This window comes from Corvus hawaiiensis, chromosome 5 (assembly GCF_020740725.1).
Source record: "Corvus hawaiiensis isolate bCorHaw1 chromosome 5, bCorHaw1.pri.cur, whole genome shotgun sequence".
In the NCBI taxonomy this organism is placed as follows: domain Eukaryota; kingdom Metazoa; phylum Chordata; class Aves; order Passeriformes; family Corvidae; genus Corvus; species Corvus hawaiiensis.
Window position 1 is genome coordinate 43617019 of NC_063217.1, and position 22643 is coordinate 43639661.

General features: G+C 40.5%; 1 protein-coding gene and 1 long non-coding RNA gene across 5 annotated transcripts in view; one reads left to right on the forward strand and one right to left on the reverse strand.

The window, feature by feature from the left end:
* The window catches only part of TET2 (tet methylcytosine dioxygenase 2), a 71647-nt gene that overhangs the window by 835 nt on the left and 48169 nt on the right, over positions 1-22643 (forward strand). The window lies entirely within an intron of this gene.
* LOC125325786 lies at positions 252-13638 on the reverse strand. Its single transcript, XR_007203543.1, has 2 exons — positions 13514-13638; positions 252-7228 (listed from the first exon to the last, which is right to left on the reverse strand). It is a non-coding gene; the product is annotated as an uncharacterized LOC125325786 (long non-coding RNA).

Sequence of the window (22643 nt, forward strand, 5' to 3'; positions counted from 1 at the left end):
ACACCAGCACTCATTCTCGTGCCCAGAGTTAAAAGGAGGCTTTTCGGCTCGCGGTCTGAGTGTTGGAAATTCAGCAGACTCTTTTCTGCTAAGTAATTTTCCTTTTCGGAGTGAGGTGAAGGGAAAAGTGATGTGGTCTAGCGTGCTTTCATCGAAACGCTGCAACCAAAGATCTCATCACAAGATTTGTTTTCCATGATGAGCGGCATGCGAACGTGCAGGCTTTGAGCAGTGATCGGCAGCTCTGAATATATGTTCAGCATAATTTTATTTTCTTCTCCTTTTCAATGTGAAGTTTAAGAGTTTCAAAGATGATGCGATATACTGTCCCTAGTGAAAGCAGGTCAGTGGGTGTTGTTTGTCAGCTAATGAGGCCGTTCTATTGGCGTGTTAATGGCAGGTTGACTTACTGCAGCAGGGGGTGAGTGCAGTCACACATTCCCTTGTGTATCCGCATGTGTATTCCACTATGGCACTTTCTCTGGAGGCTGTAAAGTGCAAAACAGGACGTGGTTGCCGAAGATACTCAACAGGAAGATGTCAGTGGTCAGTAGTCATGTATAAGGTAGAGTTGCAAGGGGATCTGACTGCTGCTGTAAACTCTCTGAAAAAACGTACCCATCTTGGATTCCACCCCGCAGAAAATGACCATTTGGAACCAATGAAAATAAATCACTGTTGAGCAGTATTTTGTCTCTCTCATGGAAAGTGTAGTATGAACCCTGCCAGTGAAGTCAGAAAACATTTAAATCTAGAAGCCAGGGTGTAGGGAGGAGGGAAAAAAAGGAAGGCAAATATGTGGAAAATAACATTGTTTTGGTCGTGGGACTAAAGTGCTGTTTATGTGAGATGAAGAACTCAAAAGTCATCTTTCAGTGGAAATAGTTGTTTCACTTTGGGAAGTGACATTGAAACAAGACCTTTGTGAATGCATCCAGGGAATCTCAGAAAGTTGTTTTGTGTTGCCCATTCCCAACAAATCTTCAAAAGAAGACAAGGTTGAATGGGAGACACTGAGGCACCTGAATCTACCGAATTATCACTGTTGGTAGTAAGGTTTTTAACGAGAACTTTGGCATTGTGGTGATTCATTGTGGTGGCTTTTAGCCAGGAAAACTGGTATTGTTTTGATACAGTGCACATGGTCCTAGACTTTGGCATGTCAGCATTGTTTAAAGAACAAGAAACGTGTGCTTGTTGCAGAGTTATTGAGGAGTTCTTATGATGGACAGATTTCCAAGGTCTCTTGTTGGTACCAGTGCTGCACTGGGTAGCAGAAATAGGAGGTTGTAAATGTTTTGACTTCTGCATGCAGAATTGGGAGAACCTGTAGTTGCTGCTGGAATGGACGTTTCAGCTGCCAAAGTTGGATGGGACTGTTCCTTCTTGCCCCAAGCACTTCAGATGCTGGGCCTGTGTCTTCCACATGATTCTGTTAAATATTAGCAACAGTTAGACAGCCCAAAAGAAAAGGGAAAAAAAAACCCCTCACCATATTTTGGAACAAACCTGCTGCTTGGATGTTAAAAAACATGAAGGTCAGGTTGCATTAATGTTACTGACCCTGGTCAGGGTTACAGGGAGTGCCTCACGCCTAAGTTACTTGCATGGACAGTAGTGTTTTTATCAGAGTGTGCCTAAGCAGTGACTTTAAATCCCTTGTTCCATTTTGTTCCAAGTGGAAGATGTATTTTGTGTTTCTACAGGAGCCAAGTAAGGTCCTTTTTAAAAAGCTGACAATTTGTCAAGGTGGAATTCCTGAAGAGCTGTCAAATTTGGCTTGTCACAGCGAGTGACCCCTCTGCCTCTCTCCCTGGGCTGCCGCACAGTAGCTCTAGGCATGGTAGCAGCATCTGTAAGCCAGCTTCACAACTGGAGCTTGAAAGTGGTAGAACAAAGTTGCCAAGTTTCAAGTAGAGTCAGTGGTTATCTTGGAAACTGCGCTGGAGAACACAACCACATATTATTTTGGCAAATAATATACAGTATTTATTTAGTCCAGCTCTCTGATTGCTGTTAAGGCAGTCAGCCAGCAGCATTAAGTGTTGTGACATCATTTTGAAAGGCAATGTGCTGGTTCTGAAATGGAGTGGGATGTACTATGATTCATTATTTAAAAAAAAAGCTGTAGTCTGAACAGAGATAAAGCATATGACTGCATCATGGCTGAAAGCCAAAAAGAGAATTGTATGAATCAATCACACTTGCAGCATTATTCCCATCTCTTACTTCATAAGGCAGTGAATACCATCTTACTCATTTAGTGATATTCTGCAGCAGAAATATGCTTTTGAACACTGAACAAATAACTACTAACAAGTTGCCATAGTTCCGGTTGTTACTTTATCATCACTGCTTGCTTACATGTTCAATTTGTATACCTCGTCCCAATAATCCTAGATAATAAAACCTTACAAATGGAAAGTACCGTGAGTAATCATCCTCTCAGTCACCTATTGAAAAGAAATCACTTCTGCCTTACCTTAGGGTAGATAAGTCTGCTTTAAAGAATTATCTATATGTGAGTGTGTGTATATATATGTACATGGAAAATCACCCATTTTGCCAAGGAATTGCTCAGTGGGTGGATGCAGAGATGGTGGGGTTAAGGAATAAAATTCTGAACCTCCAGCATCAGCTGGACTAATCCCAAGGACAGCTGATGACTGACCCAAAAAGGTTGTTTGGATTAAAATACTGGGAATGTGCCCTGCATTACATAGCAGGGAGTAACAGGAGGAAGGTAGAGAAAAACAAGGTTTGAGAAATAGAAAGAACAGCTAACTAATTTCGCCCACATATCTCACACTGTTCTTGAAATGAAGAAAAAAATAAAGTCCTAACTTATAGGTGGATCTACTAGTTTTTCATAGTAAAGGATTTTAAATCTGGGGTCACTTTAAAGACAATTGCCATGCTTTGAAAAACACTTTAACAAATAAAATCATAAAGATTTAGATTCGTGTCTATCTTTTCAAGCAGGCTTGCTCATCTGTGTCAAACACCTTCCAGAACTCTGAATCATCTTAGTAACCTGAAAAAAATTCAGGCTGTCTTTAAAAAGCAAAGTTTTCTGTGGAGGTGGGGATTCCAAGTTGGAGTATTATTGCCTTGTAGTATACATATGGCAAGAAATCCCAGAAGGATTATTCTTTCAGATAAATAAAGGCTTGCAGTATCTGACCTAATTTCTTGTGTGTGTGTTTTTCCTCTTACCAAAACAAAAATAATAAATGAAATACAGGAGGCATTTCTGTTGCAGTGTGGAAAGGAATAGGCTTGTTCTATGCTCAAGTTCAGCAAGAAAGGATAATGCAGCATTTTAAGCCTAATCAAGTACAAGTTTTGTTAAACCACAACAGACAGAGTGAGCAAGTGAGTGTTTAGATAGCTAAGATAACCAGGAATAGCTCAATAACCAAATACCCCTTGGAAGTGTCTTCCCCAGGTACAGGGCAGTACCATCGGCACTCTGATTAAATACTGTGATGCAATTTAGACAATGAAATAATCTTCACATGTTCTACAGCATTACCTCTAACCTCAAATATATTCCACGCGTTTTCCCAGCATACGAATATTGGTTTTACCAGGTGTATGCATGGCAGAGGAGAAGTTTCCAGGTTTAAGTTGAATTTTTGCAGCTGTATAAAAGAACATCTTCTGCATTCTTTACTCTACATGAGCTACTCTGTCCCTAAATGTACATTTCAATGACTAAAGTTTAAACAACTCTTCTGCCTAATCTCCTTTCCAATAATGCATAAGCAGTCCAAGTTTGTGTTCCAGTGTCCTGGCGTGAGCTACCCTAAGTCACACTGTGTTGGGAAAGGATTTGGCTCCATTGCAGTGAAACCCCAGCTTACCAAGTGGGTAGGTTTAGGTCAGGAGGATGACTCTCCATGTGGTTGCGTGCACGTGGTTTGAGTGTTTACAAACAGTGTCCCAGCATCCTCGGCAGCTGCCTTGACGCAGCCAGTGAGGACAGAGTTCTAGGAATGTCCCTGGTCCTCATGGACAGCAGAGGAGGGGGAAAGGAATAAAAAACTGCACAGTTTTAAGAACACATATCATAGTTTGGGTTTTGGCTGAGCTTTCTGCATCTGTGTTGCATTCTAGACCACTGTGTCCTTTGTCAAATGCCGTTGTTTTTATCCTCTGCGCTTCAACGCAGTCTGGGCTGTGTTGACGGGTTTGTCTGGAACAGACTGACCCAAAGTATGAGATGGGGGCTAAGGGAATTGTCACAAAGGTTTCAAGTTATTTTTGTGCCCCTCCTCCCCTTTTAAAAATGTATAATTAATTCAAGTCCCAAAAGCTTTTGTGACAAAACAGCTCAGCTCTTTACAATACAAGAATCCTACTGTAAATGGTTATATATTTTTTCCTTAATTAAGCATGATTCACTGCCTGTTAGGATACTAGAACAATTCCCTTTTTAAAGAACAAGAAAGAAATCATGAATCCTACTAACTTTATGAGTAAAATCAAATAGCTGAAAGTCTTTATTACTTAATGAGACATGTTGACACAAAGAGGCGTTGCTGTTACGAAAGCTAATACCACTGCAAGGCAAGTTTTAGACCTGCATTAAATGTAAGAAGCTTGGTGGAAATTTCTGCATTTACCCAACCAAGTGAATAATGGCACCAATCTGTTGCTCAAAAAAAAAAAAAAAAAAAGTGTGGGGAGAAGTGGTGGTAATCATTGGGGATGCCTTGCAGAGATGAAAATTTTGTGATTCTGTGAAAATGCACTGTAGCTGGTCAGAAGCACCCAACTGACAACATGTTTCATGTTCTACCCTCTGGACCTAAACCAAACCTGTCAGGCCAGTTCTGGTCTTCAGAAACATTTGAAGCCTATGCCCTGCATGTGCTGTAGGACCTTATTATCAGGGGGTCTAATGCTCCTTATCCAGTCCCATGCACATTTTTTCAGACTTTCTTAGCAGTTTTGTAGGAAGCACTCAGAACATTGTGCAAAGCACATCACTTGCTTTACAAAATGAATCCTAAAATCTGTTTTCTCCTCATAGGGAGGAAGCAGTTGGTACAAATGCCTCTTCCATATTCTGAATTTGTCTGGATGAGTCATGGTATTCACTGTCATGCAACAGAGTAGGAAGGCTGATCCCAGATCTTGTTATACACATGGCTGCTGCTAGCAGTTGTACATTCACATTGGTTGCTCCCATTTTATCTTGATGTCTATTACAACACTGTAATTTTGTAATTACACTGGAGTGGTTTCTTGCTCACCTGTCCTGTCATTTTCAGGACAAAATGATTTGTGTCATATCCAGAATCTGCTCCTGTTTCAGTGAGCTCTTTACCACCTTTCATTTTCTTTTCTGGCTTCTTTTTGACCTACAGTTCCCATTACTCTTGCACCAGCTGGGTAGCAGAAGGTAGCAAGCAAGAGTAAGGCATGTGAGAGAATATGTGACAAAGGCATTCCTGAGTTTGCCCTGACTATTTGTTCCTTCTCTTGCCACTTCTACGGTTGTTAGAGAGATCAAAGGGTAAACATTAACCCTGGGCCTGATTCTGGTGGGAGAGTCTTGCCCTCAACTTCAGTGTCCTTTAGTATCTTTCCAGATTTGTCCCTTGGAATAAAAGACAACAACTGTTCATGCAACACTCACCCCCATTTCATGCCCCTGATGCTTTTTTTCATCTTTGTTTAATCTGTTTGTTCTTTCAGTGCTACTTCACTTGTGTTTGAAGTCACATTCTTTGAAGTTATAAAATTTTTATACTTGCCAAAGGACACAAAACTCTTTCAGCTCTTATGTAAGCAAAAAGGAGAAAAGAATGATTGCGTATTTTCTCTTGTGTGCAAGTAGCATTACTCTCCTCACGGTAAAATGAGGAAAAGGAATTGCTGCAGTCAAACAGGAAGGAGTTTCTACCATTTTCCCAAAGTTAAAGACCACAGAAGTAAGGCATTTCCATGAAGCTTCACGTGCATGTACAGCTTAATAAAAGGAATGCCATTTATCCCTTAAAGAGAACATATGAAAGCTGGGAAATACATGGGACTCATCTCTTCCTGGGATATGGAGCAGTGGTGGTATGTGTGTGTACATATTACAGATTTTAACATACTTTCTTTTCAGGTTACCAAATTTTTGTTCCCTCTGCACTCCTTTGCATGCTTTTATATTTCATTTCAAGTTTGTCTGCCCAAAAAGCTCTGAAGTATTACTTAAATGGCAACACTAAAAATCAAAAACATGAAAGCTGAACAACTGGCAAGGGTCAGATTTAGCACTTACTTAATTTTGTATATCTAGTAGACATTTTGGGGGAAGGAAAATGTATGCTAGTGTGTTTCCCATTCCATGCACAGGTAGTTGCAAATGTACACATCACATACCTAGGAGCAAGTGAAAATACAGACCAAATAGGGAAAAACACATTTATAAAGATGAAAAGCGCACAAACCAAAAAAATACAGCCTTTCACTCCTCTGTTGTTTTTATGGTGCTTTCCATACTCTACATGGAACATTTATTTTCCTTAAGTAAGTTTAGAATTGTACTTTTCTGCTTCCCTGTAATCCTTAATGCAGAACAGCTTCTGTAGGTGTGAGAAAGCAGTAAGAAAACCAAGAATTGTGCTGATCTGTTTTCTTTCTTTCTATTACTGTGTGTAGTGCCTGACAAGTGAGAAACCAGACAGGAAAATACAGATTTCTATCTATTTTTCCACTGTGTCTTTGTTGTGAAATTGACAATACATTAAGTATAGGTGGCTTTTTTTTTCCCCCATGTCAGCTGACTTGTGATCCTGCAAACTGCCATTTTCACAAAGCCCTATTCATTTTCCTTGGGCTCAGGAAGCTATACCGGAGACACTTGGAGCAGTGAGGCACCTAGTCAGTCATATACTTCGTAGTACTGGAAAAAAGAAAAAGTTGTTTTGGGGCTATTTTTTTCTTTTTTGAGGGGACAGGAAGAAGAAATGGATGGAAAGACTACAGGTATAGAAGCTAAAATCTAATTTTTACTTAAAAACCTCCAACTTTTCAAAGCAGTTGCAAGTTAACATGTATTTTGCTATAAAACATAAACTCTAGCAGATGAATTAAAAGTTATGCTTCTGGAAGAGTGAGTCTAACTACTCAGAATAGCTGCTTTTTCTTGAAACAACAAGCTGGTTGGAGATACTTCGTTGGACAAGTTGGAGCATGAGTCTAATTCAGGATGGCAACTCTGATGCTTCTAAATATAAGGAGAGTGGATAGAGTGAAATTAATTATTGCACATTAGGAGGCACCTCATATCCCAGCCATGAAACAGAATCCCACTGTGCTTTGGGCTATACAAACATAAGCCATTTTTGTTCTGTCTTACCATTTAATTCAGTAAAAGAGGCAGAGAAAAGGGGTCTGGCAGCACACAAGGGGCCAGAGTGTTAGTAACTCTTGTTTATAGCAGAGGCAGGCAGCTCCCTTTCAAAAAACTAAATATTTGCAGTAAATAAAGCAAAGCTGCTATTAGTGCCCGCTCTGTGCATGTGTGTGTGTGTGTCAGAGGAGTTCCTAAGCAGCACTGCTGCAGCCTTTTCCCCAGGGTGCTAATGTTAATGAGCAGGCAAAACACGCAAAGAAGGAGAGAAAGGGTATAAAATTAATAAGCAACAACTGAGAACCAAAGCACACAGAGATCATGCAATGTGGTACAAACCCTGCTGGAATCATTCATTTCTGTGCCTTTTTTTTCTTAACCCTAGAAGACCTACAGGAAAGCTGTGGTATAGCTGGGAACTGAACCCATATCTCCTAAACCCCAGTGCTTTACCCATGATACCCTCCTTCCTGCTCATTCAGAAGTTTACTGATCGTTTTCTCTGCTTACTAAGATAACAGAAGTATCAATTTTAAGAAACAGAAACTAGACGCTTTTCACTTTTTTTCAGAATTTGGTTTTCAGTAGCATTTTCTGTTGACTGACAACCTGTTCTGGTTTTGCTGCACAAACTTACGGACCTCTAAATCAGCAGTGCTTACCAAAACAACTCAGCAAATTAAAATTAAACAAATCTCAGGGAAAAGGATGGCTTTTTGTTCACTGCTTTGCAGCACTGTTTAAACCCTCCACTCCAAGTGAGAAAGGATGCAGGGAAGAATGTTATCTCGGTTTTACTGGCACTGTAGGTGTCTACATGTACCTCCAAACAAATAATTAAAATAACAATAATTAAAAGTAGTATGTTTTGTCAGTTAATCACTGTGTGTGAAACAGTTATGACATTTCTATAAGTAGGTACTCTAGCTAACTCCCTTTAATACCCTCAATCCTCCTATTCATTCAGGCAAGATTTCCCACAGTCTGCAAACTGTTCATGTACATCAGCTCCAACCTACCACACAACTCCCATTTAATCTGTTTTATCAATTAAAGGTTTGTCAGGGTCCATGAACCCTCATGTTGACATCATACTTGGTAGCAGAGCTCAACGGAGGGAAAAATACCAAAACAAAACCAATTTTAATTTGTTGTAAGAAATCTCTACTGGAGATGGGATGCACAAACCTGCAGGTAACATTAACTATAGCAGCATTCAAAGCTTTCTGTTCAAGAGTCCCCCTTTATCTCATCACAGGGATTGGAGAGGGTAAGCTTTAATGTCTCTGGCCTTTATGAATTCCTTTGCTGTGGGTCATAGTCACAGCTCAGCCTGCCTGGTTACATAGCGCATTTAACCAAGAGCCTACCCTATTTAACTTCAGAACATTCATGGACTTGTGATACAATCCATGATGAAATGCATTTGGTAATAAAATCCAATAGGTAATTTAGCTTGTGCAGCATCTCTGGATGCTGGCAGACGCAGTTGACTGTGAAGAACAGATGGATTTTTCTCTGCCATGTTTAGAGATACAATAGCACTGCAAACTACTTTGGAAAAAGATGGAGCAGAGCATTTGGACTTGCCTCCCGCAGTTGCTCCTCTCCCCACAGCAGTTTGGAGGTTCAGCCAGCCAAGCCCCACGTGGCTCACATGCACGTGGCCTTGCTGTTTACAAACACCCTCCCAAGGTGTCCCCAGGCACCACTGGGTACCACACTGCAGCTTGTGAGAGCTCCTGTTTTTCACCTACGTTCTTGGCTGCTTGTAGCAGTTGTAGCTAAAGGCAGGTCTGTGATGGCCTGTGGAGCCTGCTAGATTGTTCAGGTTTGCTCATTTTAACATTTAAGCAATATTCAGGCCAGGGGTTTAGAGCAAGGTCGTCCACAGTGAGTCAAAAATAGAAACTTCATTGCTCGATAGCATAGTAGCACTGGAGAGCGCTAGCTAGATATACACACAACAGTGAGGAAGGTACTTTTCTGCTTTCCAGAAACACTACTAGGGAATTGGGTAACGTTTACAGTAGGGCAGGATTTCAAAAAGCCTGTGGAAATGAATGGACGCTTTTTTTTTTTCATTTCCCACTAACAAACCAGGGACCATTTCTTCTCCAGGTTTAAGAGATGGGGCTCAACAAAACACAAGTAGTTCGGAGCAGCTACTCTGTAAAATCAGAGTTGCATTATCACTCAGAGAAGACTGCCTTAGTTCTGCTTTGTTTTAGCAAGCCATTGGTGTACAGTAAGAAAGAGGTTTGAACAGCTGTGTGTTGCAGCATTAAATGGCCTCCCATAGCTGAGGCACAAAAAGACAAAGCCTGTTCCTTTCCAGCTGCTCAGCTAAAATTGTATTGACTTGCTTTTGCTATTGTCCTCACCAGTTCAGAGTTCAAGGACTCATATATCTACCGTACCTTGAGTTCAGATAACAAGATATAACTGCATGGAGGGAAACAAACAGAAAAGTTCCTGTTCTTCAAAGACGAACTCTTTTTCTGTACTTGTTCCCCTGTTTTGTTTCGGGGTGTGCACAGTTTATTTTTCTCCTTTTGTTTTACTCTCCCTCCCTGCACCCCCTCCCGCTCACCCTCTGCTGTGTACACACCCTCTTCCAGCCGCCTCTCTGGCTTGCCTGGCCGAGAAGTGCAGACTCAGCAGGGACTGGTAACACTTTAACTCTTTGTCCTATTCTCAGCTCTCCCAGGAAAGGTCAAAGCAAATGAGACTTACAGCTGCACTTGAAACGGAGGAGAGGGATATTGACCACAGACTGTTCCCCCTCTCGCATGTTTTTTCTTTTTTCTTGAAGCATATAGGGTGTGTGGCAAGGGTGAGATGAAACTTTGCATAGGTTTGGGTGGTTGGATCTGCTTATTTCTCATCAAGAGGAAATGAAAGACTCGTGACTTTTGTTTGTACTGGCCATATCGTGCAATTTCTACTGATAAACAGAAATAATTTAGGAACTACTTCCTCAAATGCCTGAAACGTGGTCTTAATTTCATCAGTGCAAAGCCAGCAAAAAGCTATTACAGACACGAAGTCTCTGTTATGTGTCTTTGAAGTAATTTTGGAAACTTTGGCAATGTGCCCTTATACAGTCTTTTTCCCCTAAGAGCCACAGTTTTGCATTGTGTTCTGGGACCATATGGGCTCCAATTTTAGTGACTTAGGGCAGAAGGGAGTTCCATTTTTCTTAAGAACAATTCAGCACTGCCATTTGCTTACACTGATAGACGAACCTGTGGGGCCACCATCAACATTAGCACACGTCCACGTGTGCCATGTACAGGAAAAAGGTTCCCACTTGCCCTTCAAACACCCCGCCGCGGTGTCTCACAGGGCTGCAAGGGGTGTGCGCCAGCCGGGGTGCTGGCGCTGGTTGGCTCAGCGACATCACGCTGGCGCCAAGCTTTACCTCTCGGCTTTGGCACTCCAGGTCATGCTGGTGTCTCGCCACGTGCTTACACGCACATGGCAGCAGTGTTTACAAACATGACCCCAGAACTCTTACGGGCAGTTATGAAAGAGGCAGCGAGTGCCACATCTCGCGCACCAGACTGACCTAGATCGCCAGCACTGGGAATGAATAGCGAGGCATTTGTACCAATACAGGCTCTGAGAGACGTTCAAAGCTGATGATTTTGCTCCCAAACTGTTTTGAAGTATCATTGCCACCATGAGAGTGTTTTCCACCATAAACTAAAAATAGCTACTATTAACTAGCAGGAGCGGCGGGTAAGTGATTCAGCAACTCAGGGATAGAAGTGACTGTATTCTTCAGCACTCTAAGTCTGTTTCTGCGTTGAACTAACTCAGCACATAAAATTTTCACAACGGGAAGGAAATGCAAAGCTGGCTTACTTCGGCTAAAAGAAAAGAACACTGCATGATCGTGTAGTTCCTGATTGACAGTTCCTTTTTTATTCCTTTATTAACACTTGCACTCAGGCACTAATGAGTGCTTTGTAGTCAGGCTGTGACCATCCATTTAGGAAAAAAATACCTTAGTAGTTTCAAATGAAACACCTCCATCTACAAAATATGAGTATCGCTGTATGACTGATTTGGTTTTTTTGACATGGGCCTTAAGAAAAAAAAACATAGCCGAAACTCTGTTTCAGCAAACCAAGCACTGAATGCTCAACTGTCAAATGTCCATGTTCTATCTTCACACGTATATTTTTTACAGTATGGGTCTACTGAAAAAAATAAAGCATCCCTTCCTCACCCTTGAAGCTTTTCAAAGAAGTTTGTATTGTATGCCAAAGTACTCCAAAGCAGTTTGCTTTCTAGAAGTTAGCAGTTTATAGTAAAGTGGAGTACGCAGTCCAAGAATTAGTTTTGGACATATTCTAGCATTCTTGAAGTTGTCTCAGAAATACAAGTGTGTGGAGGAAGACAGGTACTATAACTGTGAGTGATTGCTTAAGATAATTAAAGTTTTCTTGAAAAAGCTGCTAAATGAGCAAAAATAACCCATACTTAAAAATTACTTCCAGTTTTCACTTTTGGAATTGAAGAATTTAATCTCAGCTTTGCAAAAGCCTCCTAAATGATGAAAAATTCTTTTTCCCCTCCCAAATAGAAAGTTTGACTGTTCAGAAGTAGATGAGATGGTAGAAAGATGTTAGTTCCATTTTGTATTAGTTATTGTAATACATTTCAGTGTTTGTAAATATCATAATGATAAAGCCTGTAGGAAAGACACACTATGGGCCTCTCTACACCTCTTCTGCAATACAGTTCAATCCCTCTACTGAATAAAATTTTTGTGAGTCATCATCTTTTCCAACCATAACCATGACAGCTCTGCATTAGAGTTGTCAAAATTCAAATGGCAAAGGTTTTTCACTATGTAAACGAAATAAAACAAGAGAGGCTGACACGTGTTCACTCTGGCTTGGTTACTGACTAATTTCATGTGGTCTCAGGTAGCTCTGACCTGAGCTGGGGAAGTGCTCTGGAGGTCAGCTCCTGACCCGTTGCCAGTTTTGTTCAGTCTCCTAACTACTTTTAATCTTGTATTTAGAATGTGAGCAAAGGTACTTGGTCAGTTATTGATGTCTTTTCACTGCTCAGTGTTCATTACACTGTGTATAAAAGACCTAGAAATAAGAATGGAAGTACTTAAAATAGGTCACTGCTGTGTTTTAAGAGCTCTTTGTAGCATTTCTCCTGCCTGAGGAAAGCAAATCCACCTTACTGTGAAACTGTACAAGTATGGGCAGAATGAGAGAAAGGAGAATTAGAGCCTTAGTATAAAATCATCCCTTAATGTATATAGCTTTCCTCTTGGGTACATCACCATACATCCTCTGGAGTCTTTCTTCAGAAACCCTGAAGCACTCTTTAAATTGTTCTGAATCAGAAAGTACTGAGGTTTACAAGGACTGGATTATTAGTATTTATAGTGTCTGTGGGCTTTACCAGTACATTTAACTTAACCAGTGTTAAGGTCTATACAGATACACAAATTCTGTTTGGTCCGTCTTTGACTCAGAGAATCTTCCTATTGTTAGCATTTATAATATTTTCTTACTTTCTATGAAGAGCTTCTTTTAGTCACCCAGTGAAGGGAATATAAGCAAAGAAGTGCTGCTTATGATGAAGATTATTTTATTCAATGCTTTTAGTTGGGGCAGGAGGGAAGGGAACAGTGTAATATTACCATTGTATGCTACAGAGTGAATACTGCCATTGTGTCAGTTTAGATGAGTATCTGAAAATAAATACAGACTCTGTCATGGGTTTGTCCTCTACGTAAAAAAAGCAGTGGAAATCTTGTTTAACAAGTTCAGCAAAAGGCACACCTAAAGTTTAATTATGTCTTCAGATGCATGGGTGCAAGTCTTACTAAAGAGTTTTATTCAACTCCTAGAGAACAGACTTAGGACTTTTTATTTTTCTTAGATGGATTGATCTACAGTCATGACAGTGCACAGTTTGGGGAAGAAAATCCCTTGGCATAATAAACAACTATTCTCAGCCATAGTCTCTCTGCCACCTAGATGTGTGGGAGAGAGCAAGAGATTATTCACCAGTTTATGTTTTTCAGTCAATACTCCTCTTCCCTCACCCCTCTGAAAAACCTATCTACCAAAAAAGCAGGGGAAGATGGAAAAGAGGTGAAACAGCACTTCTGGTATTTACCTGAGGGTTTTGCATTAATGTCTCTTGGACCCGGGAATCTTGGATACTATCTGAACTGCACATCAATTCTGCTCCAAAAGTTGCAGCACTGAATGAGGCAGTGAGAGGACTTCCTGACCTAGAAGGTAGACAGACAGGGGTCAAATTGTTCTTCTGTCTCTCGTACTCATTGTTGTCTCAGCAGAAGAGGGTTCCTTAACAGACCAACTGCTTATTGTTTTTATGAGAATAAAATGTACAGAACACCTGCTAGAAAATACATTGAGTTACACTAACAACTGCCCACAGCACTCAAAGGCAAGGTGGGAACGTGCAACAGGCCTCCAAAATATATGTTCAGTATAAACTACTGGCAGAAAATGTTTCCCATCACCGTAATTAAAAACATAACAATTCCTTAAAATTCAAGAGTCACAAGAACTATAATATGTGAAAAAGAGAACAAAAGCAATGAAAGGAACAAGGAGCATTTCAGATTTTTTACAGCACTAGGGAATGTGTGGGGTAAAATGCCTAGAGATGTACTTAGGAAAGCAGGAAAATCCCACCTAAAAGAGTGAGTTTAAAAAAACAAAAGATGGCTGAGCCATACCAGCAATGGCTCTCCTTCATATTCACAGGATTAAACCAGTGAGGTGCTGAGGTTTCTTCCCATATCTCTCAGTCCTACAAGAAACTACTGTGCTTTGCCCTCCAGCCTGACTTTGGCCATGGCCAACCTCCAAAGCTTCAAAATATGATGAAAGCCCTATTTCTAGTAGTCAAGTTATGTATCAACGAAAGTAAGCAGCTGCATATATTTAACAGCCAAGCTGCAGAAACCCTGATGTATGAATTCAACAGAGATGCACCAGAAGCAGCAAAATCAGACCTTCTCTTCTACTCATGTTTCACTATCCCAGCAGCTTTTTTTTTCTTTTTCCTAATTTTTTATCCTTGCTGTAGGTCCACAAACATGAAGTATGGTTGTCTCAAGAAAGACAATTTTCACGAAACTCCATACAAACGATGTCATGGTTCAGTGTAAAGTTTTGATGTGGAGAAATTCGGTTAGTTTAATTTTAAGGGGAAGAGTATCTTTCCTTTGTGAGCCCCTTTTTGGCCTGTTCAAACTTGCTTGCACCCTTATCCAGGAAAAATCTCTGCAGGATATACTAAACAGCCTTCCCCTGTACCAGTGCACAGCAGTGAGAAAGATGCACAAGCTATTCCTAAAAGTTGTATGAAATAGCCATGGAAGAGACCATTTATTCCATCTTCTTCTCCCAAATCAGCCAAATCATAACTGGCACTTTTGATAAATAGGTGGATAATCTGCTTTAGAAGACCTCTGCTAGTAGAGATTTTATACTCTTCCAAGTCTTCTCATTTTGATGAACATTTTTTCCTTTTGGACAGATAAAGTATTCCAGTTGAAGCCCTGCCAAGGCTTAAGAAGAAAAGTAACTTAATATCTGACAAAGTCACACAAAAGAGCCTGTGCAAAAATTGCCTTTTTTTCTTAAAAAGGTTGACATAACTTCTCAGCTTGATGTTCACTCTAACTCCAAGAACTCCTGTTCCTCATTCAGTGTTTTTGCTCATGATTGTTCCTGCCTTGAGACATGGCCCTCAGGTTACCAAGGCAAGAAACCCCAGAAGAACTTCAGAAAAAAAGCTAGTGTGTGAAACAAAGAAGTTGGTGTCATCAAGGAGGAGGAACTGCATAGTGAGGGGATCTTAAGTAATTACACATTTTTGTGAGGGTCTGGTGATCCATTAGAATGTGAATTTCTTGGCCAAAGGACCATGCCCGTGTTACCTGGGCACACACTGCTGCTATTCTGTGCATAATGCAAAGAGTTCTCTGCCAGGGAAGATGATCTGGACAATACAATGAACAGCTGAAGTGTAGGCACTTGCTAAATGTGGCAGTAAAGAGAAGTGGGAAAAACAGACGCAACACAGTACTTAATCTTAATAGTATGTATGGCTTTGTTAAGCTGTAGTGAATGAAGACAGAAACATGTTTCAGAGAATGCAAAACACTAGAAAATATTTCTCCTGATCTGTAGTGACAGAGGTGTATGGTTTGTCCATGGGAAGATCTGAATTCTCCTCCTCTTTGTTGTTCCTGTGGCATTTTCAGATGAAACTTGCAAATTATGAATGTTCCCATGTATTCTGACTCCAAATACAATAGCTTGTGCTGGATCGGCGCCTCAAAACGGGCAGCACAGAGTGAGGGAGCAGGAAGTAAAGCACAGTGAAAATAACTCCGGAGTGTGAGCTAGCTAACATACACTAAAGGCACAGAAGGGCTCTCAGGAGCTACCTTTGGCTCTCTAGCACAATTTGAAGAAAGCTAGTATTTGAAGAAGGCAGCAGCCAACATATTTCAAATTGCTGAAAGGAAACAAAGACAGCAGGTGTGCTTAATCTAAAGACCCTGCCGTCCCAGCCTGTCGCTTAAGCAGGTTCCTTTGTAAGTACCAGACATTTTTGTGAATTAGGACCACGTCTAGGCTCCTGCTCCTTAAGGATACGATCTATAGGGAGTTTAAGGCTCATGGTTTTGGCTATAAGCTGTAGGTTGGCTGAATGTATTACTGAGTGATTATACATTTCTCTGAGGCATTTGCCCTTTAGCAGACTATGGTAACAACAGACAGTTGTTTGCTTCAGTGTGGCACTTCTCAGCTGCTGCTGGCTGTTTCTCTGTGTGCTCCTTCCTCTGAAGACTTCACCACAGTATGCCTGAGAGTACTGCTGCAAAAACAGGGTTCAGAAAATCTCTTATCAGGAACATATACTGACTGACCACCTACCCAAGCAGCTATTTCCTTCATTTGTTTGTTTTTGCAACGTCCCAGAAAGTTGTAGTTTATGCCACCAGCAGCAAGTGTGGCCACTTCCACAGTTCTTTGTAAAGCAGTGGCACAAATGGTTAAATTATCTAAAAAGAGCAAACAAGTGTTGCATTTTTTTCAAAGATTAGATTGAAGGAAAAAGCTCTCTCCTGTAGTTCTCTCCTTTTGTTTCTAGTTTTAATATTTAATGAACATGTGATATTGTTTTAAGTTAGTCCTGATGGTCTTGTGAAGTTAGTATTTAAAGCAGATGGCTGCAGTGCTTTAATAAGATGGTTACTATAGAAACACAGTACTGTGAAAGCAAGAGTTTCTGTAATGCATGGTTCCCTCACTAAACACTTTAAAGACTCCTGTTCTACATGTAGCAGGCCCAAAGAGGACTAACCAAGAAATGGAAAAGAAAAATAATATGCTTGGAGTATTTACTTCAACTGAGGTCCACTTAAACCTAGCTGGATAGCTAGCATTTTTGTGGCTTGCTAAAAAGCTGCTTGAAACAACATGAAACATGAGAAGAGAGATAAGAAAAAATATTGATGGAGGAGATGACTGCGGGCAGAAGACAGATCATTTCAGTTATCTTTTTTTTGGAAGGTGAGTTGGACTCAAACATTAACACAAACCAATTTAAAAACACAAAACATCCCCAAACAGTTAGCTAATACACCCAAATATTTACTTTATAATCCTTGGGCTTTTTGGTTACTTCATCCTTGCATATCTACTGTTGACTATCAACACACTTGTTGCAGCCTAATGCATGGGGAAGGACACATCATGTACTTTTAAGGATTTGGGCTTTTTATTACTGCTTCTGGTTTTCTTTATTTCACCAAAACTGTTTTAACCTGAAAGTACCTAAATTCCTCTGCATGTGCCAAAGCATTTTATAGGCTATGACACAGACTTTAGAAATCCTTTTTAAATGTTAATTATATTTATGAATATGATTTGAACTAAATTGGGACATTCAGGGGGGTAAATGGCAGTCTTTTTGGACAGGTTATGGGTTCTGTGTGCAGAACTGGGAGTGAAAGTGCTACCTCATCTGATAGTGTCTTTCCCTCCAGAGAATTTAGAAGTAGTTTTCAGCAGTCACAGAGGGTGAATACATGGAGATATTGGTTGTAGGACTGTAGAAACTATGAATCAAAGAAGGTTATCTGGGCATCCCGCAGAAACTCCTGTCTTGCACTATAGTCAGCAACAGTGCTGACCTGGACTAGGTTCAGAGGGAACTGGAAACAACCTGGGCCTTTTCTTTGTTTTATCCTTTCTTTTGTTTCTTTCTGTTCTCCTAAACTCAGCAGGTGTTTGTCCTTGCATGTTTTTGCTTCCCTTTGCACTTTAGAACACCTAAACTGGGCAGGTTCAGTTGCAGGGTTTGCGTCTGTCAGGAAGCTGAACACATCATCATTTCAAAAGCAAGAAGGGAAAAAAAAAACCTGTGAGAAACACTCAGCAAATAGGGTTTTCCTCTACCCTGAGATTTAAATTTTTTCCTCAGTTCCTTTTTCTTCATGGTCATGTCTGACTCCTTTATGGGCTTTTTCCATGACTTAAAACTTTCAGAGAAGGAAAACCACATGTGATCTAAAATGCCTCCCACTTTTCTGCCTTCTCACTGTGACCCTCACCACTGTCACCCTCTACACACCAGTCAAGGTACATCTTACCTACTTTGCTCTGTCTTTTAGTTTCTTTCCTTCCAAACATTCCCATTTTATACCCCATCTCACTTACTTAGTAAGCTTACCCTGCCTCATTGCTCATTGTATTTCTCTCATGCCTGTGAACTATTAGTGTGAGCAGCACTGCCCACAGCTTTGCAAGTTTAGCAAGTCTAGAAGTCAGTGGTATTCCCTGCTCTGTTTCACATACTGTCTGCTTTGGTTTAGATATATTCACAGTGCAGCAATAGATCTATAGACAGATACTCAGAAACAGGTATCAAGCCCTTATTCATGATGTTTACTGTTTTAAATAATTCTTCAGTACAGCATTCACTCTCTGAGGATGAGGAAGCTTACCCCCAGACTATCTCCACATGCACTTACATGTACATTAAACACAGGCACAGCACACAAAAACAGACATCTCTATTTTCATAACAGGAATATTTTTAGTTATGACGGATACTATGAAGGAACTCTGCCTGGCTGCACTCAGGATAGATGGGGCAGGCTATTTTAGGTTATTACATAGCGGTTCTTAAAAAAAGAAAGCTTTGTGACTTGCAGGCAAAAGCTGAGGGTAATCTGTCCCACAGACACCAACAAAAGGAGCCCTAGGGGAATGGGTAGCCCTGTGGTCTGTATGTAGATTTAGCTCCGGACTCTTCTGGTGGCCTCAGGAGGGCTTGCGTGATCCATGAGCACCTGTTTCCAGTCCTGGCCTTTGACTGCTGCTCCATGTAGGACTGTAGTCCCTGTACTGAAAAGCTTTTTTCCCCCCTTTTCCTTTCATGAAAAATAACATGAACATGAGTGCCTTTCCACAGTGGTGATTAATTAATCTCACAAATAATGTCACTGACTGCAGAGAGATCACATGTGAGAACGTACATGCATCCATGGAAGAACTCACTCTATAGCCCTTTGGGAAGAAACAGGTAACGGTGAGGGGAATCAAAAGGACATTATATATCTTTCCAGTGTCTAACAGGAGGCCCCCTAGTTCAGCAGATGCCTGAAGACATTCCTGTGGTACATAAATAGCACATAAATATTTTTTCTGTATAATCTGTTAATTATTTTTAAGTGCAAATACTGGGTAGAAGTGCAAATACTGGGTAGAAGTGCAAATACTGGGTAGAAGTGCAAAGCTTGGAAGTGGATCAAGTGATACAGTGTAAAGTTGGGAAAATCCTTGCATCCTAGACCTTAAAATTATTGCTTTTATGGTAGAATGTAAGAGTCAGAAGAGGCAGAAAGCTCTTTTTAGGAAGATAACAATAGAAAAAAAAAAAACCAAACCATGCTTAGCATAGCTTGCAATAGGAACATTTTGTCACTTGTCTGTGGTGGCAGTGGCTTATCCTTCACACAAGCAGAAGTAGAAAAAAAGTCTGGTGATTCACAGCCTCTGGGAGATTATCTCATAGCACTATCTGAGTTAGTCCTAAAGGACTGGAAACCTTTTACATTGATGCAGTCATAATTAAATGTGATCCCATTGCATTTGTGGAATTAACTAATCACCGGTATGAGTAAGGGGCTCACAAGTCAGCCAGAAGTTACTGTGGGAAAACCTCTGTGGGTTAAACTGAAAGCTGTTGAGAAATGTTGATATTTAAATGGCACACACAGTAGCTCAAGAACACGGGGAATAAGCAACTCTGCTTCTAACATTTCCTGGCATATGACAGTTTTGATAAGGGGATTACTCTAAACAAAATTCTCAGTCTCACGTATGTTTATAGCTTTAATTAGACCAAGCGTAGATGGAAATTCACAGTCTGCTTAACCTATTTAAATCTCTCTGATATGTCCCCTTTGCACATCTGTTTGAAATAAAGTGTGAGTGGAAAGAATAACCTCATGGTGCTCTTTCCATCTTTTATTTATTGTACATGATAGGTGGCTTTGTCTGCCTGAGTTGCCTAGTTGCTTAGCATTTAAAGTATTTTTTAGTAGACAACTGAGTTGCCTAGTTCCTTAGCATTTAAAGTATTTTTTAGTAGACAACTGGGATCTGTGTGTGGAGAATGCTTGTTAGTGGGTGCAGTAGGAAACTGCAAGGAGCAGGCTACAAGAGGATACTGTAACCTAAGTAGCGTAAAGACTCCACTACCTAAATCTCATAAATGGCCATGATCATGTGCAACTAATACATAATCCTGTCCCAGTTCTGTCTGCAAATTGTATTTTCTTCAGTAAAACCATACTGTTCACTCTTTCAAAACCACAAATTTGAATGTTACAGGCTAAGGGAGAGAGTTACTGCTGGTCAGCAGGACCTACCCTCATAGGTGAAAGTGTGAATATCAAGTCTCTATCTGTGATTTTACATTAGCTTTTCAAAATAGTCTGTGTTTGCTAAAGGGAGTCTTAAGTCTGTTTAATTTTGAAAAAACTATATGCAAGGGGGCTGAAGATCCTTACTACAAAATAAGAAATCACTATTGTGTGGTAACATTAATATGGCAGCTGCCAGATTCCAGCATCACAAGGATTACACAGCTGTACCCACCACACCTATCAGGCTGACTGAGACCACAACCCACAAGCTATGTTCTAAATTACAGGGGTTGCATATGTGCTGACACTCTTTTTATACCCAAATCCTAAAAAGATCTTCTCACAAGAAGATGTAACCACATGAGAAGACTCTTGATTTATAAAAAAAAAGAAAGAAGTATGCTCTGTGAACGTCCCTGCCACACCCCCATTAAAACGGTGCTTTTTTGAACTTCATTCTAAACTCACTGAAGTGAGTGAAACAAATCTGATTTCAGTGATCGTGGGATCATATCTTTAAGTCTGATTAAGCAAATGCTGACAAAGTGCCCAGGTGTAAGGATATGAAGAACTACATCGACTTTTTATTAGAAAGCTCTCATTAAATTCCCACCTGAATTGTATTTCTAATAAGCCCACCAACCTTCGGTATCAAAGTTTGATGATTTATATTTTAGCAGCCAGCTTGCCTGAAGACTTGAGTATTCTGGGGTTTTTGCCTGCCGACTTCTCTTCTCCCCTTCTCCCTCCCCTTTATTTACTCTGTTCTTTTCCTATCAGTACGTGCCACTGTACTGTACACGGTGCAGTTACATTAGCATTTATCTGATGGAGCTGAAAGCCTAGATCTTTCTCTGTAACTTTTGTGAGCCAAACTTTAAAAGCTTCTCCTTCTCCTCCCCCTCCCTGATCCCTTCAGGGAAGAAGCAATATGAACAAGAACACGCACAGATCTCTCAAGAATACAAATTATGTTCTGAACAGAAAGTTGGCTCATGCATGTCAATTACTTGTTATAAAGAATAAAACATTCACCTATAGTTAACCTTTAGAGGGAATGGAAAACATAAAGTTATTGCTTGCTATATGCTTTTTACTGAAGTGGCAACTGGCAGGATGAACTGTGAAGGGGAAAAAATAGTTGCTCTAGAGGATTCTGGGAGAGTAATTTTGAGCCAGCAGAGTCTTGCAGCAAAAGACAAAATTGATTTGTTGCCAGGGTGTGCAACATGGGAAGAAGAGACTGCTCAGCAGTGGTGCTTAATTGTCCTTTTTATACTCGCTGCACTGTCTGTAGTTGGAAAAAAAAAAAAAAGCCCAATCCTGAGTCAAATAATGCAAACACAGAGGAGTTTGGCCTGCCTGATCCAATGGCCCTGCTTAAGCTCATTTCTTATGTGTGTTACTAAAACACCTGTGGTTTTGGTCACTAGGAGATGTGCCATGAGTTATTTACCATGCTTGTTTCTGGTGTATCTATTAGTGGGTGCCTTTTCAAAATGCTTTTGCTTTTTCATTTTTGCCCTCAACTGCATGTTCTCAAAGCAGTAGTGTCTTCAGGAGAAGACTGCATTGGCCTGTAGTGGCACAGCTGTAAGCCTGTCACTCTCATTTGACAGGATCAGCATATTCCATGACTTACTAATGTAAATATATGGGAAAGTATAATTAGGAGGGCATGAGGAATAGAAATTGCTTGGCCAGAGTGAAAACATCAGAGCTGATGGACAAGGTAGTGAAACAAGCTGCAGAAATCAGATAAACATTTTTTAAGAAGATGCAAAAATACCGTTAGAGTACCTAAGCTTGACTCTTTTTTTGTCCTCCAATATTAATAATAAACTGGACCTCACTCACTTCTACCCTTGCTAGAAGTATTTCCTTGGGATCTCTCTGGTGTCTGTGTATGGGTATAAAGTCCAGTCTAATAACAGAAGCCAAAGGCTTCTCTGTTCACAGTTCAGACCCAAGTGTGAAGTTGACATGTGAGGCACTTTAGTAGTCTAGATCCTGACCTGATGATGTGTACCTCAAAAGCCACGAGGAATAGTTCCTCTCCACACTTGCTCCAGACACTCACATTCCTGACAGAGACAGGCTGGTGCTTAACTGTAATACTATCCATGGTGACAGTCAGGTGATGGGGTTGTGGCTGGGATTGCTCAGGTCTTTATATTACTCTTGACTTATGGTCACCTTCTGGAGGTGAAAGCAGAGCACTTGAGCCAGGCATCCAACTAGATCCAACACTGGGATGTCAAGGGGTATGGGAACTACATTAAGTCATTCCTGGTTTCTTTGGGGTGGAAGGTGTTAAAC